Genomic DNA, 14482 nt, shown 5'->3' with positions numbered 1-14482 from the left:
GTTTTTGAAGACCGGACATCCATCCTCAACGAAGCCGGGAGAAGTCTTCATCCAAGCGGCAAGAAGTGGTCCTCCAGGCGGGCAGAAGTCTTCATCCAGACGGCATCTTCTATCTTCATCCTTTCCGACGCGGAGCGGCTCCATCTTCAAGACATCCGGCACAGAGAATCCTCTTCTGTTGACGGCTACTGAAGAATGAAGGTTCCTTTAAGGAACGTCATCCAAGATGGCGTCCCTTGAATTCCAATTGGCTGATAGAATTCTATCAGCCAATCGGAATTAATGTTGAAAAAATCCTATTGGCTGCTCCATTTAGCCAATAGAATGTGAGCTCAATCCTATTGACTGATTGCATCAGCCAATAGGATTTTTTCAACTTTAATTCCGATTGGCTGATAGAATTCTATCAGCCAATCAGAATTCAATGGACGCCATCTTGGATGACATCCCTTAAAGGAACCTTCATTCTTCAGTAGCCGTCAGCAGAAGAGGATGCTCCATGCCGGATAGGGTTACATTAGGGTTAGGGTTAGACTTAGGGTTAGGTTTAGGGGTTAATAACTTTAGTATAGTGTCGGCGATTTTGGGGGCAGCAGATTAAGGGTTAATAATATTTAACTAGTGTTTGCGATGCGGGAGTATGGCGGTTTATGGGTTATTATGTTTATTATAGTGGCGGCGATGTCGGAAGCTAATAAATTTATTTTAGTGTTTGTGATGTGGGAGGGCCTCGGTTTAGGGGTTAATAGGTATTTTATGGGTGTTAGTGTACTTTGTAACACTTTAGTTATGAGTTTTATGGTACAGCTTTGTAGCGTAAAACCCATAACTACTGACTTTCAGTTTACGGTACGGATCTTGTAGTTATGGGCTGTACAGCTCACTTTTTGGCCGGACAGGTAAACTCGTAATACCGGCGCTATGGAAGTCCCATTGAAAAATTACTTTTTGAAAGCTGCGGTAGTTACGTTGTGTTACGTTCAAAAAAGTGAGCAGTCCTGCTAAACCTGCAAGACAAGTAATACCAGCGGTAGTGAAAAAGAGCCATAGCGCTGCATTTTCACTCATAACGCAAAACTCATAATCTAGCCGATGGTTATTTTACCTGCTCTCATTCAAGGTAATCCTGAAAATATGGCCTGTTAGGGAGGCTTGAGGAGATGTATAAAAACCAGTGATCTATATCATATAAATACGTGTAAATAATAAATTAGATTGGATTAACTAATCAACTCCCACTCAGAGTTCAACTCCTGAGTCTTTTCTAGTAGATTTCGAAAATCAAGCATGTTTCTCTCAGAGCACTATTCACTACTCTGTCATATAAAGTTAACATGGTATGATGCCATTCTAAAACTAAATTATATCTCTTTTTTTTTTTTAATGGAATAGAACAGCCTCAAATTTGATAGCCCCGCTAAATCCCATAAAAGATACTTTGCACTACTCTTCATATAATCTGCAGTGTAAATCATTTGTAAACAAACTATTAATTTACTTAAAATGTAGTTCTAACTAAAATATTTTTTAAAAGATAGTCAATAGCAATAAATGTGAGCATCAAAGTCACTGTTCTGTTTTAATTATCAAAGGCCTATAACATGGACTAATGACATGGACTAATGAATATGTTGCTTCTAATTACAGGTATAATATAGATTTTACCACTTTGTGGTGATTAAATAGTTAGGATTTATTCATTATCTGCTACTGGCTGCACCGTTATTTGTTTTTACAGTATAGATAATGCAATATCAGCATACAGCAATAAAAGTAAACTTTCCGTGACATACAATTTTGTAAATTATTTTCAATCCTTTTTTTTTTTTTTAGAATTCTGATTCTATCATCTTCTTTTATTCTGTAAAAGTTTGCAGTGAAGTCAAGGCATATGATGTTATGAACTGCTGTACCTTCTTAGCATTTAAAGGGACATTGTGATCTAAAATGTTCCACTTTATCCCCTTTAATCTGTGTCCAATTAACAATTTTGCCTGGTGCACTGTATTTATTTATTACTTTATCTTTGTCATTTGAAATAGCTGTATTTTCTTTTGAAAATTGCATTATTCCACTAGTGTCTATCGAGAAAAAAACGGGAAAATCAGCTTCAAAGTGTGGGCTGGTACAAAGAGAGAGTCCAGTCTGTTTGGAAAGTGTTTCTACATGAGCTTTGAATACAGTTAACTTTTATCAGCTGTTTACCTGAGTGCATTGCCCCTTTAAAGGGATAGTAAAGTCCAAATTAAACTTTCATGATTCAGAAAGGGCATGTCATTTTAAACAACTTTCTCTTGGTATTCTTAGTTGAAAGCTAAACCTAGGTTCATATGCTAATTTCTAAGTCCTTGAAGGCCTCCCCTCTTCTCAATGCATCTGACAGTTTTTCACATCTAGAGGGCGTTAGTTCATGTGTTTCATATAAAGTAGGTAACACTGTGCTCACGCACATGAAGTTATTTAAGAGTCAGCACTAATTGCCTGAACTGCATGTCTGTCAAAAGATCTGAGATAAGGAGGCAGTCAGCAGAAGCTAAGATACAAGGTAATTACAGAGGTAAAAAGCATATTTCTATAACAGTGTTAGTTATGCAAAACTGGGGAATGGTAAATAAAGATATTATCTATCTTTTTAAACAATAATATTTTTGTGGGCCGAATTATCATTGTGTGAGCGGACATGAGCAGATATTGAGGATCATCTCTTCTGCACATCGATAAATGCTGACAGCATACGCTCTCTGCATTTATCATTGCACCAGCAGTTCTTGTGAACTGCTGGTGCAATGCCGGCGCCTGCAGATTCGCGGCCAATCAGCCACTAGCAGGGGGTGTCAAACAACCCGATCATATTCGATTGGGTTGATTTCTGGAGATGTCTGTCTGCCGCCTCAGAGCAGGCGGACAGGTCATGGAGCAGTGGTCTTTAGACCGCTGCCTCATAACTTATGTTTCCGGTGAGCCTGAAGGCTCGTCAGAAACACGGGACATCAAGCTCCATACAGAGCTTGATAAATATGCCCCTTGGTGTTTACTATCCCTTTAAATTAGAACATTTAAATAAATAATTTTGAAAAGTCATACGGTTAGATTACGAGTTTTGCGTTAGAGGCTATGCGGTGCTAACGAGCAGTTTATGCTCACCGCTCACTTACAGACAGCGCTGGTATTACGGGTTTTTACAAACCCGGCGTTAACCGCAAAAAAGTGAGCGTCAAGCAAAATTTTGCTTCACATCTCACCTCAATACCAGCACTGCTTACGTTAGCGGTGAACTGCCTAAACGTGCTCATGCATGATTTCCCCATAGGAATCAATGGGGGAGAGTCGGCTGAAAAAAAACCTAACACCTGCAAAAAAGCAGTGTTTAGCTCCTAACGCAGCCCCATTGATTCCTATAGGGAAAATACATTTATGTCTACACCTAACACCCTAACATGAACCCCGAGAACCTGCATTATATTATTAACCCCTAATCTGCCGCTCCGGACACCGCCATCACCTACATTATATGTATTAACCCCTAATCTGTTGCCCCTAACATTGCCAACACCTACATTATAGTTATTAACCCCTAATATGCCGCCCCCAAAGTCGCCGCCACTATATTAAAGTTATTAACCCTTAAACCTAAGTCTAACCTTAACCCTAACACCCCCTAACTTAAATAAAATTTAAATAAATCTAAATAAATATTCCTATCATTTAATAAATTATTCCTATTTAAAACTAAATACTTACCTATAAAATAAACTCTAAGCTAGCTACAATATAACTAATAGTTACATTGTATTTATCTTAGGGTTTACTTTTATTTTACAGGCAAGTTTGTATTTATTTTAACTAGCTAGAATAGTTACTAAATAGTTAATAACTATTTAATAACTACCTAGTTAAAATAAATGCAAAAGTACCTGTAAAATAAAACCTAACACTAACACCTAACACTACTCTATAATTAAATAAATTAACTAAATTAAATACAATTAAATACAATTAAATTAAATTATCTAAAGTACAAACCCCCCACTAAATTACAGAAAATAATAAACAAATTACAAGAATTTTAAACTAATTACACCTAATCTAATCCCCCTAAAAAAATAAAAAAGCCCAACCCTACACTAAATTACAAATAGCCCTTAAAAGGGCATTTTGCAGGGCATTGCCCCCAAAGTAATCAGCCCTTTTACCTGTAAAAAAAAAAGTACAAATCACCCCCCCAACATTAAAACCCACCACCCACATAACCAACCCTATTCTAAAACCCACCCAATCCCCCCTTAAAAAAAAAACCTAACACTAACCCATTGAAGACCACCTTACCGGGATACGTCTTCGCCCAACCGGGCCGAAGTCCTCAACGAAGCCAGGAGAAGTCTTTATCCAAGCCGGGTGAAGCGGTCCTCCAGACGGGCAGAAGTCTTCATCCAGATGGCATCTTCTATCTTCATCCATCCAGCATGGAGCGGGTCCATCTTCAAGACATCCGACACGGAGCATTCTCTTCATCCGACGGCTCTTCTAGAATGAAGGTTCCTTTAAATAACGTCATCCAAGATGGCATCCCTTCAATTCCGATTGGCTGATATGCAATCAGCCAATAGGATTGAGCTGGCATTCTATTGGCTGATTGGAACAGCCAATAGAATGCAAGCTCAATCCTATTGGCTGATTGCATAAAATTAAACCCTAAGCTAGCTACAATGTAACTATTAGTTATATTGTAGCTAGCTTAGGGTTTATTTTATAGGTAAGTATTTAGTTTTAAATAGGAATAATGCAGTTAATGATAGTTATTTTATTTAGATTTATTTAAATTATATTTAAGTTAGGGGGGTTAGGGTTAGTGTTAAACTTAGATTTAGGGGTTAACTTTAATATAGTGGTGGCGACGTTGGGGGCGGCAGATTAGGGGTTAATAGATGTAGGTAGGTGTCGGCAATGTTAGAGATGGCAGATTAGGGGTTAATAATATTTAACTAGTGTTTGCAAGGCGGGAGTGCAGCGGTTTAGGGGTTAATATAGTTATTATAGTGGCGGCGATGTCCGGTTTGGCAGATTAGGGGTTAAAATTTTTATTTTAGTGTTTGCAATGTAGGGGGGCCTCGGTTTCGGGGTTAATAGGTAGTTTATGGGTGTTAGTGTACTTTTTAGAACTTTAGTTAAGAGTTTTATGTTACGGCGTTGTAGTGTAAAACTATTAACTACTGACTTTTAAATGCAGTACCAGTCTTGACAGGAGAGGGTGTACCGCTCACTTTTTGTCAGACTCGTAATACTGGCGCTATGCAAGTCCCATAGAAAATATAGGATACGCAATTGACGTAAGTGTATTTGCGGTATTTCTGAGTCTGGCCAAAAAAGTGAGCGGTACACCTGTACCTGCAAGACTCGTAATACCAGCGGGCGTTAAAAAGCAGCGTTGGGACCGGCCAACGCTGCTTTTTAAGCCTAACGCAAGACTCATAATCTAGCCGATAGTGTGGCTTTAATTAAAAATGTAGATTGTCCTACTGAGATAAAATGCATATTATTGTATATTAAAGGGATGATAACCATTTTGAGACTGTAATATGAAATGTTTAATTATGTAGAGTAAAACAAAACTACTTTCATGATTTATTTTGCCCCATTTACTACAATTTAAAGGGACAGTAAGCACCTTGTAGTTACAAGACATTTCTGTTGTTTTGCTATAGAATAACATAGCAGCCAAGTCTTAATTTTTTTAAAACACATTAACATCCTTTTTACTGCAATTGTTGATCAATAGCCAAACTCCACCCACCATTTGGAGGAGCCAATCTGGGCTTTAGTCATCAGACAACAAGGCTAGCTTCAATTATAATTTTAGTATAGAGTACATTGTTTAGCAGTTGATATATCATAAAGCCAATTTGGAAAATATGTATTGCAGAGTTAGCCTTGAGAAGTCAGCAAGGTGAAGTTTAAGCTCTGGGAATTAAAAATTACTCAAATTGTCAGAGGAAAATTAAATGAGAAGGGAAGAAATAAATAATGAAAGTATATTGCAAAGATATTTCACTATAAGTAATTAAACTACAAGACAAGAGCACAGAAGCTCAACCTCGACTCAAGGTAGTAGTCAGAAAATTTATTTGAGCACACACAACTCTATGCACTTACAGGATTAAAAATAAACAGGTGCCTTTTTAAAAACATGTATATTTTTGGCTCCCGGCTGCTGGAATCACAGTCCACTCCAAAAGTCTTGTCCTTAATAATATGTACATCAGCAATGTACTTTGGCAATACCGCTTTTAAAGTCCCTGTAAGAGAACCCTCTCCAAACATAAACAATGGATGCATACACCAGTCCTGTCTACGCGTTTCATCTGCCCTACGCAGACTTCTTCAAGAAACATCTGGACCAAATGTGTACTGTCGTGAGGATCCCCCTCCATTAAGAGCACATATGAACTCCTCTTCTTCCTTTGACATATTTCATCCTGATTGCTCATCACGGAGCAAAACAATACCCACCTCTAGCCATGTGTTTTTTGGGGCCTGCTTTGTATTCAGACATAATCTTTATTATGTGCCTGATTACTAGCAATGCCATATAGTACGTTCCAAACTTTAGCGGCATTGCATTTAACATGGAGCCGTAACAGCCTTCAATAGGGGAATATGATACATTGCCCACACCAATAAGAATTGGAGACCAGAAGTTATCCTGTATATGTCCACATATACAACAATAAAATTTCATAAGAAGCTATTATAACTTATCCTATGTGATCTCACCAAATATTAACTAAATTATACCATTTAAAAACATTTAAAAACATAATTTATTGAGATGCATATATGTATTTATTTAATAAATCTCACCGAAAAATAATAAAAATATGTTACTAATAAACATAATAATAATAATATCACTAATATTAAAATTATGACACACTTTATTTAAAAACAACTTATTATCAAAGGGGTTCTCTACCTTTTAAATCCTAAAAACCTTAGTAATAACACCTTATATACCAACTATCCATTGATGATGGGCAGGGTTTAATAACTAATTCAAAGCATAAATGTTTGCAGATCCAAATCTATGTTGAGCACTTTTGGGGTCAAACTGTCTAAACTCCTGGATCCATCTAGTTTCTTTTCTCCTAAGTGATAAGAGCCTCTGATGGTGATTTTCACCAAGGGGAACTACTCCTAATATAGTAATAAAACGTTAATTATAAATTTCCAGGTGTTTACTGTCCTTTTAAGCCTAACAATTGTTGGTTTTCTACTCTTATGAACTGAAGGATTACACTGCAGACTTCTCAAGCCTACTACATACCTGTCCTTAACTGGTCTCAGATGTGATATACAAAACAAAGGATATTTTGCAAGCAAACAGTGGATATGTGTCTACTCTAGTAACAAGCCTTGATTAGTAACTCCAATAAGGCAATTGTGTGTGTTTAAGGGGGGGGGGGATAATTGAAAAATAATTACAGCAAACAAGGTGTTAATACATTATACAATCGCAATCACTGCAATAAATCAATGGCTTTGGCCTGCCAGAGAACTATATCAACACTGCATATTGAAATTGGTCTGTTACAATTAGAAAATTTCTGGCAACATCTGAAGAAGAAGAGCTTTATCTATTGTGCACATTTTATGAGCATGTTTTTAACAATGATGGCATCAAATGAGTGATCTAACTTATTGAGTATGCCAAGACACCTCTCCCCCTCCCCCCTGCATGATACACGCATGACTGTGATACAAGCTATCACAGTAAGTAGACTAGTAAAAAGTATACAACCCAATCTGTTTTTTTTTTTTTGTTTTTTTTCTAGACATGCTTTGAAGGTAAGCAATTAGATAACAAAAAAAACTATAAAACAATTAAACAAGATCAGCCATTGTCAATATTTATAGATAAAATTCATCTAAATTTTAAGGCAATAAATTTACTTTTATTTTATTCTTATCTATTTTTTTTTTTTAACCTTTAGGACCAGGCCAGATTACAATTGGATAGCTAGTTTATCTCACTCCTGGAAATGGTTTGCGGAAAAACGACAAAAGCTCTTATAAACTTAACAAAAAAAAAACCCCAAAAACATTTAAAGTAGCATTTAAAAAAAAAAAAGAAAGAAAATTGAACTTAGCAGTTTTTGGGGCTTACGTCGGTGGCTGTAGGATGTTAAAAAAAAAACGGCACTGAAAAGTGCCTTTACATAGTGGTCTATGGGAACTGTGTATTCCCAGTAAATATATATGTATATGCTTATATACATATATATTTATGTGTTATTATATGTATATACACATTTAAACATATACAAATATATGTATATTATCATATACATATATATTTTCCATTTGCTGCCATACCTGCGCTACTTACCCCTTCCCTGTGCAAGGTTCATATGCCATTTGTCACAGCATGAGAACGAGGCTCCCATTGGAGGCTATGGAAACACGCTCTCGTAAGTGCAATGCTTCCCAGCAATGCGAACAGGAGCTCATGTTTGCGTTGCTGCCAACTTGTAATACCAGCACACATTAGTGTGCCATGGTATTACTCAGTGGAGCGCAAATATAGCTTTCCCATAAGAGATATTTAGCGCTCCACTTGTAATCTTAATATTTTCACACCATTTTTTTTTTATTATTTATTTATTTTTATTTTTTTATTTAGTAGGTCAGTCTGGACATGCTTATAAGGGGAGCAATCAGATGACAACAAATTATAGTAAAACCATAACAAAACTATAAAACAATTAAACAAGATCAGCTATTGTCAATATGTCTAGCTAAATTCATGTCACTTTTAAGGCAATAAATTTACTTTTACTTTATTTTTATCTAGAATTACATTTTTATTTAAACACGTTTTTTTTAATAATAATGTATACAATTTAATTTTTCTGTACAATTTTTGACGCTTTATGTATATTCGTCTGTTAATGTAATTTAAATATCTGCGTCTGCATTGCCAACAGAATATCCCACTAACACATTTTATGACTTTTCCAAAACTTGGCAGATGTTAAATAGCAAAAAAATCACCTGTTCTTCATTTATAGGCAAACATATCACACAACTTTTATTACCTTTTGACATTTTTAAAGGTTTGAACTTTAGATTTTTTTTTTTTACTTTTCACAGCATAAAGGCCCTAACGTTTTCTGAGAAATCTGTTCAAACAAAATAGAAATCTTGTGAGCTGCAGTATTTTAAATATAATAGGGCTATCCAACTTAACGGAGGTCTTCCGTTATTTTTCATTATGTTCAAGTTATAAATAAAGGCATCTTTTCTACTGTTGGTAAGAAAGTAAGGCAACATTATGCAGTGTATGTCACGACTTTCCTTTTTTATTTGAAAATGTTTTTCTTTATAAACTGCATATATGTTTTAAAAATAGCCATTAAAATTCTTAAGTAATATTAGCACATCAAAAGAAATCTCCTCAACATATAAATGTTGAATAAGCCATTGACTTCGGTCAAAACAGATTAGGTGGTTATTATAGATTAATGTTTAAGGTAACTTTTTTTTTTTTTACCTATTTCAATAGCAAATGTCATGAAGAATCAATATTTACAATATATGGATGGACTTTTTTCCTCACTAAAGATAGTAATTGTACTTAGAAGCACTTTATGCTTTTATTCCTTTAGCAATTCTGTTCCAAAAAGTCACGTTCAGTTAACTACTTTGTACATTAGTTTTTCACATAATTATATTTTCTATAGAATTATCCTGTGCTTTTCAGTGTTTTATATAGTTATAGAGGGAACCATAAAGATAATGAAAATTGCAATATTACATTTAATAAGTGCTTCACTGTAATACACCTATCCACTGTAGGTGACTTTCACTTCAAGTAAATGGATTCCAGATTTAATATTAGCTCTGTGTTCTGTTTTAAAATAGGGAAAAACCACAAAGAGGTGTAAAGTGTGAACTTTCTGCAGTATGGCACAATGCTTTTATCATTACTGGGTGCCAAATTAGAATGGGATTTGGAAACTGTTCTTGTTACTTGCTGTTAGGGATATTTTCTCATTTACAGTGTAGAATATTATATCATTGGTTCTTTTTGTTCTAAGGGCGTTGGACAACACTTACAACTTGAGAACCTATGCCCTTGGAGAACTATTTACAATTTCATAATTTTTCATTCAATATTTTGTCAAAAAATGTTCACCACCATTTATCACCCATAATAGTCATAATGGGGCTGATTTCTTAATGTCTGGTGGACATGATACACTGTAGTGTATTATGTCCATTAGACATTGCTGAATGCCGACAGCATACACTGTCGGCATTTAGCATTGCACAAGCAGTTCTAGTGAACTGCTTGTGCAATGCCACCCCCTGCAGATTCGCGGCTACTCGGCCGCTAAGAGGGGGTGTCAATCAACCCAATTGAATAATATCGGGCTGATTGCTGTCCGCCGCTCAGAGGCAGCTGATCCAGTTAAGGAGTGGCGGTCTTAAGACCGCTACTTCTTAACTGCTGTTTCCGGCGAGCCCTTGATAATTCGACCCCATGGAGTTTATTTGCATCAAAAATAACAATTACTCTATTGAGATTTTTTGATTGAGAGCATATTGTGGTACTGATTATAGGTTGAGAGTAAAATGTTATTGTTCGAGCCAAAGTCTAGGGTGCACTAATATATGGAGGTTGAATAGCTTACTAACTAAAGGTGCTCTAAGCTGAAGGTTCACTAACATGAAGGTGCACTAAACCCTAAGGTAAAATAATTTAGCTATTCATTTATATTGATATCTATATATCTATTGTTCTGATAATTTAGGTTTGAACAAAGTTTCATTTGAAATTTGGATTTTCAAAGTTGTAAATAATGTAATTGTGCTGACATTTAGAAGTTTTGTATCTATTTCTAATGAATAGAAAACTGCCACATTATTGGCCAGCTTACAAGTAAATTGGTATTTAATGCTCCCACTTGAGCGCAAACTGCATTAGAAGAAAGTTTTTTGCCCACTTCGGGTAACGTTCATATTACGCATGAAACTTAACATGCTGATAGCTTTTGATTTTATCTAATGACCTTTGGTTTGAAGTTTATAACTTTTATTATGTTTAATTTCATTCAAATTAGTTTACATTTTGCAGCAGCTTAAATTATCATTGCAGGTGGTACAGTTATGTTCCCATCTTACACGCTCAGTATAGTGCTTCCAGCACATTATCAATGTAGCCACAGTGCAGGAGTCTATCAGCAGGGGGACTCTGCAATCAGCATAATCAGTGCACAGTTCACAGTTTACTGTGTGCTTTACTGTGATCTCATGGGATTAAAAAAATGATAATAGAAGTAAGTAAGAAAGATGTTTGAAATTGCATGCTCTAATTGAATCCTGAAAGAAACATTTTGAGTTTCACATTTCTTTAAATCTCATAGTAAACCGTCTTAAACTGAAGAAAGAATACAGTAACTGTGCATGAAAATGCTTAATGCACACTTCCTTGCAAGTCCTGGGGCTAGCACCCTTATTGGATGCTTAAAGTCCCTTTGGAATTTGTCTACTAATGAAATATGAGATAAAATATATTTTTTACATAGAGATGTTCATGTGATTTTTTTAGTCAGCTTCATTCAAGTGATTCAAAATTTTAACACTATGTTCCTTTAAAATTCTCTAAAAAAAAAGGTAATTCCTTGGATGTCCCAGAGAAATGAGGACTTCCTCCCCCTTAAACTAAAGAAGCTCTCTTGGATACTTGGATATAGAATCCCACAGGGGAGAGTGAGGTTAACAGGGGAGCACTTTTCACTGATATCAATTCACAGTTTGTAGCAAATACAAATTAAACTGAACTGTTTTCACTACAGTTTAACTTGTATGCACCTCTAGTTCAGAAACAGTTTCTGTCAGTTAACCAAGTATATTGTGAACATTGGATGATCTTCACCTGCATACAGACATTCTTAGAGAATATAATGAGAGAGCTTCAGGCACACCCGGGGGTCTTCCCTCTTCCTCCCATTTTATGAATCTGACAGGGTTAACTCACAGACAAAAAATACAAAGTGCAGGAAGCTGTAAAATTGTTATAATCTTAATTTGTTACAAAGAAACATTCAAAGCATAATCAGAATTTGCAAAATCCCAATCTTATATATGTATGTAAAAATGTGTGTATGTATATATGTGTACATGTGTGTGTATACACATACATATGAATACACATATATACTTACATACAGATATACACATACACACATACAAACCCAAACACATACATATACTGTTTTAAGCCCTTCCCAAAGCAACACCAACCATTTCCCATTTCTCTTGAAATTTCAGTTTAAAAAATTATTTATAATAAAACATATATGTTTAATATGTATATATGTGTGAAATACTTTTTTAGAAATATAATATACATTAATTTGTAATGCATATATTCTAGCCCTAACATTATACTTCAGGATTCCAGTAGTGCTAAATTTGTCAGCGCTATTATGTGTTTCATTCACGCTCAACACGTAACTCAACACATGTAATATGAGGGATAACAGCGCGGCTAGTACTTTCCATTAAAGGTATTGGATGTACTAAAAAAATGTCAGCTGCATAGAAAATCTTTCTTACCATTGACTTATAATAACAGATTTGTGCTATTCTTAGCACTGGGTTGTGATATGGATAGTGTACCCTGAGCTATGAATAGAGCTCATTGTTTAATCTAGACCTGTATATCTGTAATCCTTAAAGAGTAGTATGGATTTTTAGGCAATTCTTTATTTAATATTACAATAATTTAATGTTTTAGCATTGGCATAAGTCATTGTTAAAGGGATATAAAACTCAACATTTTTTCATGATTTTGAAAGAGTATGCAATTTCAACTTTGTAATTTACTTTTATCATCATTATTTTGTTCTTTTGGTATCTTTTGTTTAAAATAATGGGATGTATACTTAGGAGTAGACCCATTTCTGGAACACTATATGGTAGCAGTTTTTTAAGAATGTTATCAATTTGCATGAGCACTAGATGGCAGGATTATTTCCTGCCATTTAGTGCTCCAGATGCCTTCCTAGGAATCTCATCAACAAGTAATATCTTGAGAACTATGCAAATTTGGTAATAGATATAAATTGGAGATGTTTTTAAAATAGAATGCTCAGTCTGATTCACAAAAGACATTTTGTGGGTTTCATATCCCTTTAACCCCTTAAGCCATTTGATTGTAGCTACTACGTCACAGGGCACTTTTCCTACCGTACCCTGATGATACCTCCAGCCTTCTCTCTCATGCTGCAGTGCCACCTGTCAGCTCCAATAGCTAAGACCACAGCCAGAGGGAGATAGCATCTGCTCTCATAGGATAAGAGAGCCCTGACCCTGTCTGCATCGACTTGTGTTGGTGCAGTTGGTGGTGTATATTATGAGAGGGTGAGGGGTGAGGGGGAGCCTCTACACTCCAGAAAAATGTTTTTTTAATAAATATATATAAAAATATATATAAATATATGTAGCTTGGGTACTGGCAGATGTCTAAGATGGAGAGCACTAGTTAGAGGGGGGAGGCTTAGAGAGCTGGTTGGGAGGGATCAGGGAGGTGGGGATGGAAGGGGGGATCCTTCACTGCAGAAATTAAAAAAAAGTTTAATTAAATAGTAAAAATAAAATGCCCTAAAACTTCAACTTGACAGACTGGCTCATATTTATCAAGCTCTGTAAGGAGCTTGAAGGGCCGTGTTTCTGGCGAGTCTTCAGACTCGCCAGAAACACAAGTTATGAAGCAGCGGTCTAACGACCACTGCTCCATAACCCTGTCCGCCTGCTCTGAGCAGGCGTACAGGAATTGCCAGAAATCAACCCGATCGAGTATGATCGGGCTGATTGACACCCCCCTGCTGGCAGGCGATTGGCCGCGAATCTGCAGGGGGCGGTGTTGCACCAGCAGCTCTGGTGAGCTGCTGGGGCAATGTTAAATGCGGAGAGCATATTGCTCTCCGCATTAAGCGAGGTCTTGCGGACCTGATCCGCACTTTCAGATCAGGTCCGCAAGACCTTTGATAAATAGAGGCCACTGTCTGCCAATACCTAAGATGGTAGTGACCAGTTGGGTTGAGGGAGAAAAGATAGCTGTTTGGGAGGGATCAGGTAGGGATCAGGGGGTGGGAGGAGAGGGTATACTCTACACTACAGCTAAACTTAACCTTACAAGGAACCTGATTAACTCCTTCACTGCCAAGAATTCCAGAACTGGGGTGCTCAGCTACAATTAGCGGCCTTATAATAACCAAAAAGCAATGGCAAAGACATGCATATCTGCTATTTCTGAACAAAGGTGACCCCAGGGAAGCTTTTACAACCATTTATTTTCTGACTGCATACGCGATATGTAAATAATTTCAGTGAGAACCCCAAAGTTTGTGAAAAAGTTAACAATTATTTTAAATGATCACATTTGGCTGCAAAACGGTGGCATTAAATACCAAAATGG

Source organism: Bombina bombina, chromosome 5, assembly GCF_027579735.1.
Source record: "Bombina bombina isolate aBomBom1 chromosome 5, aBomBom1.pri, whole genome shotgun sequence".
Taxonomy (NCBI): domain Eukaryota; kingdom Metazoa; phylum Chordata; class Amphibia; order Anura; family Bombinatoridae; genus Bombina; species Bombina bombina.
This window is presented reverse-complemented; position numbering follows the sequence as displayed.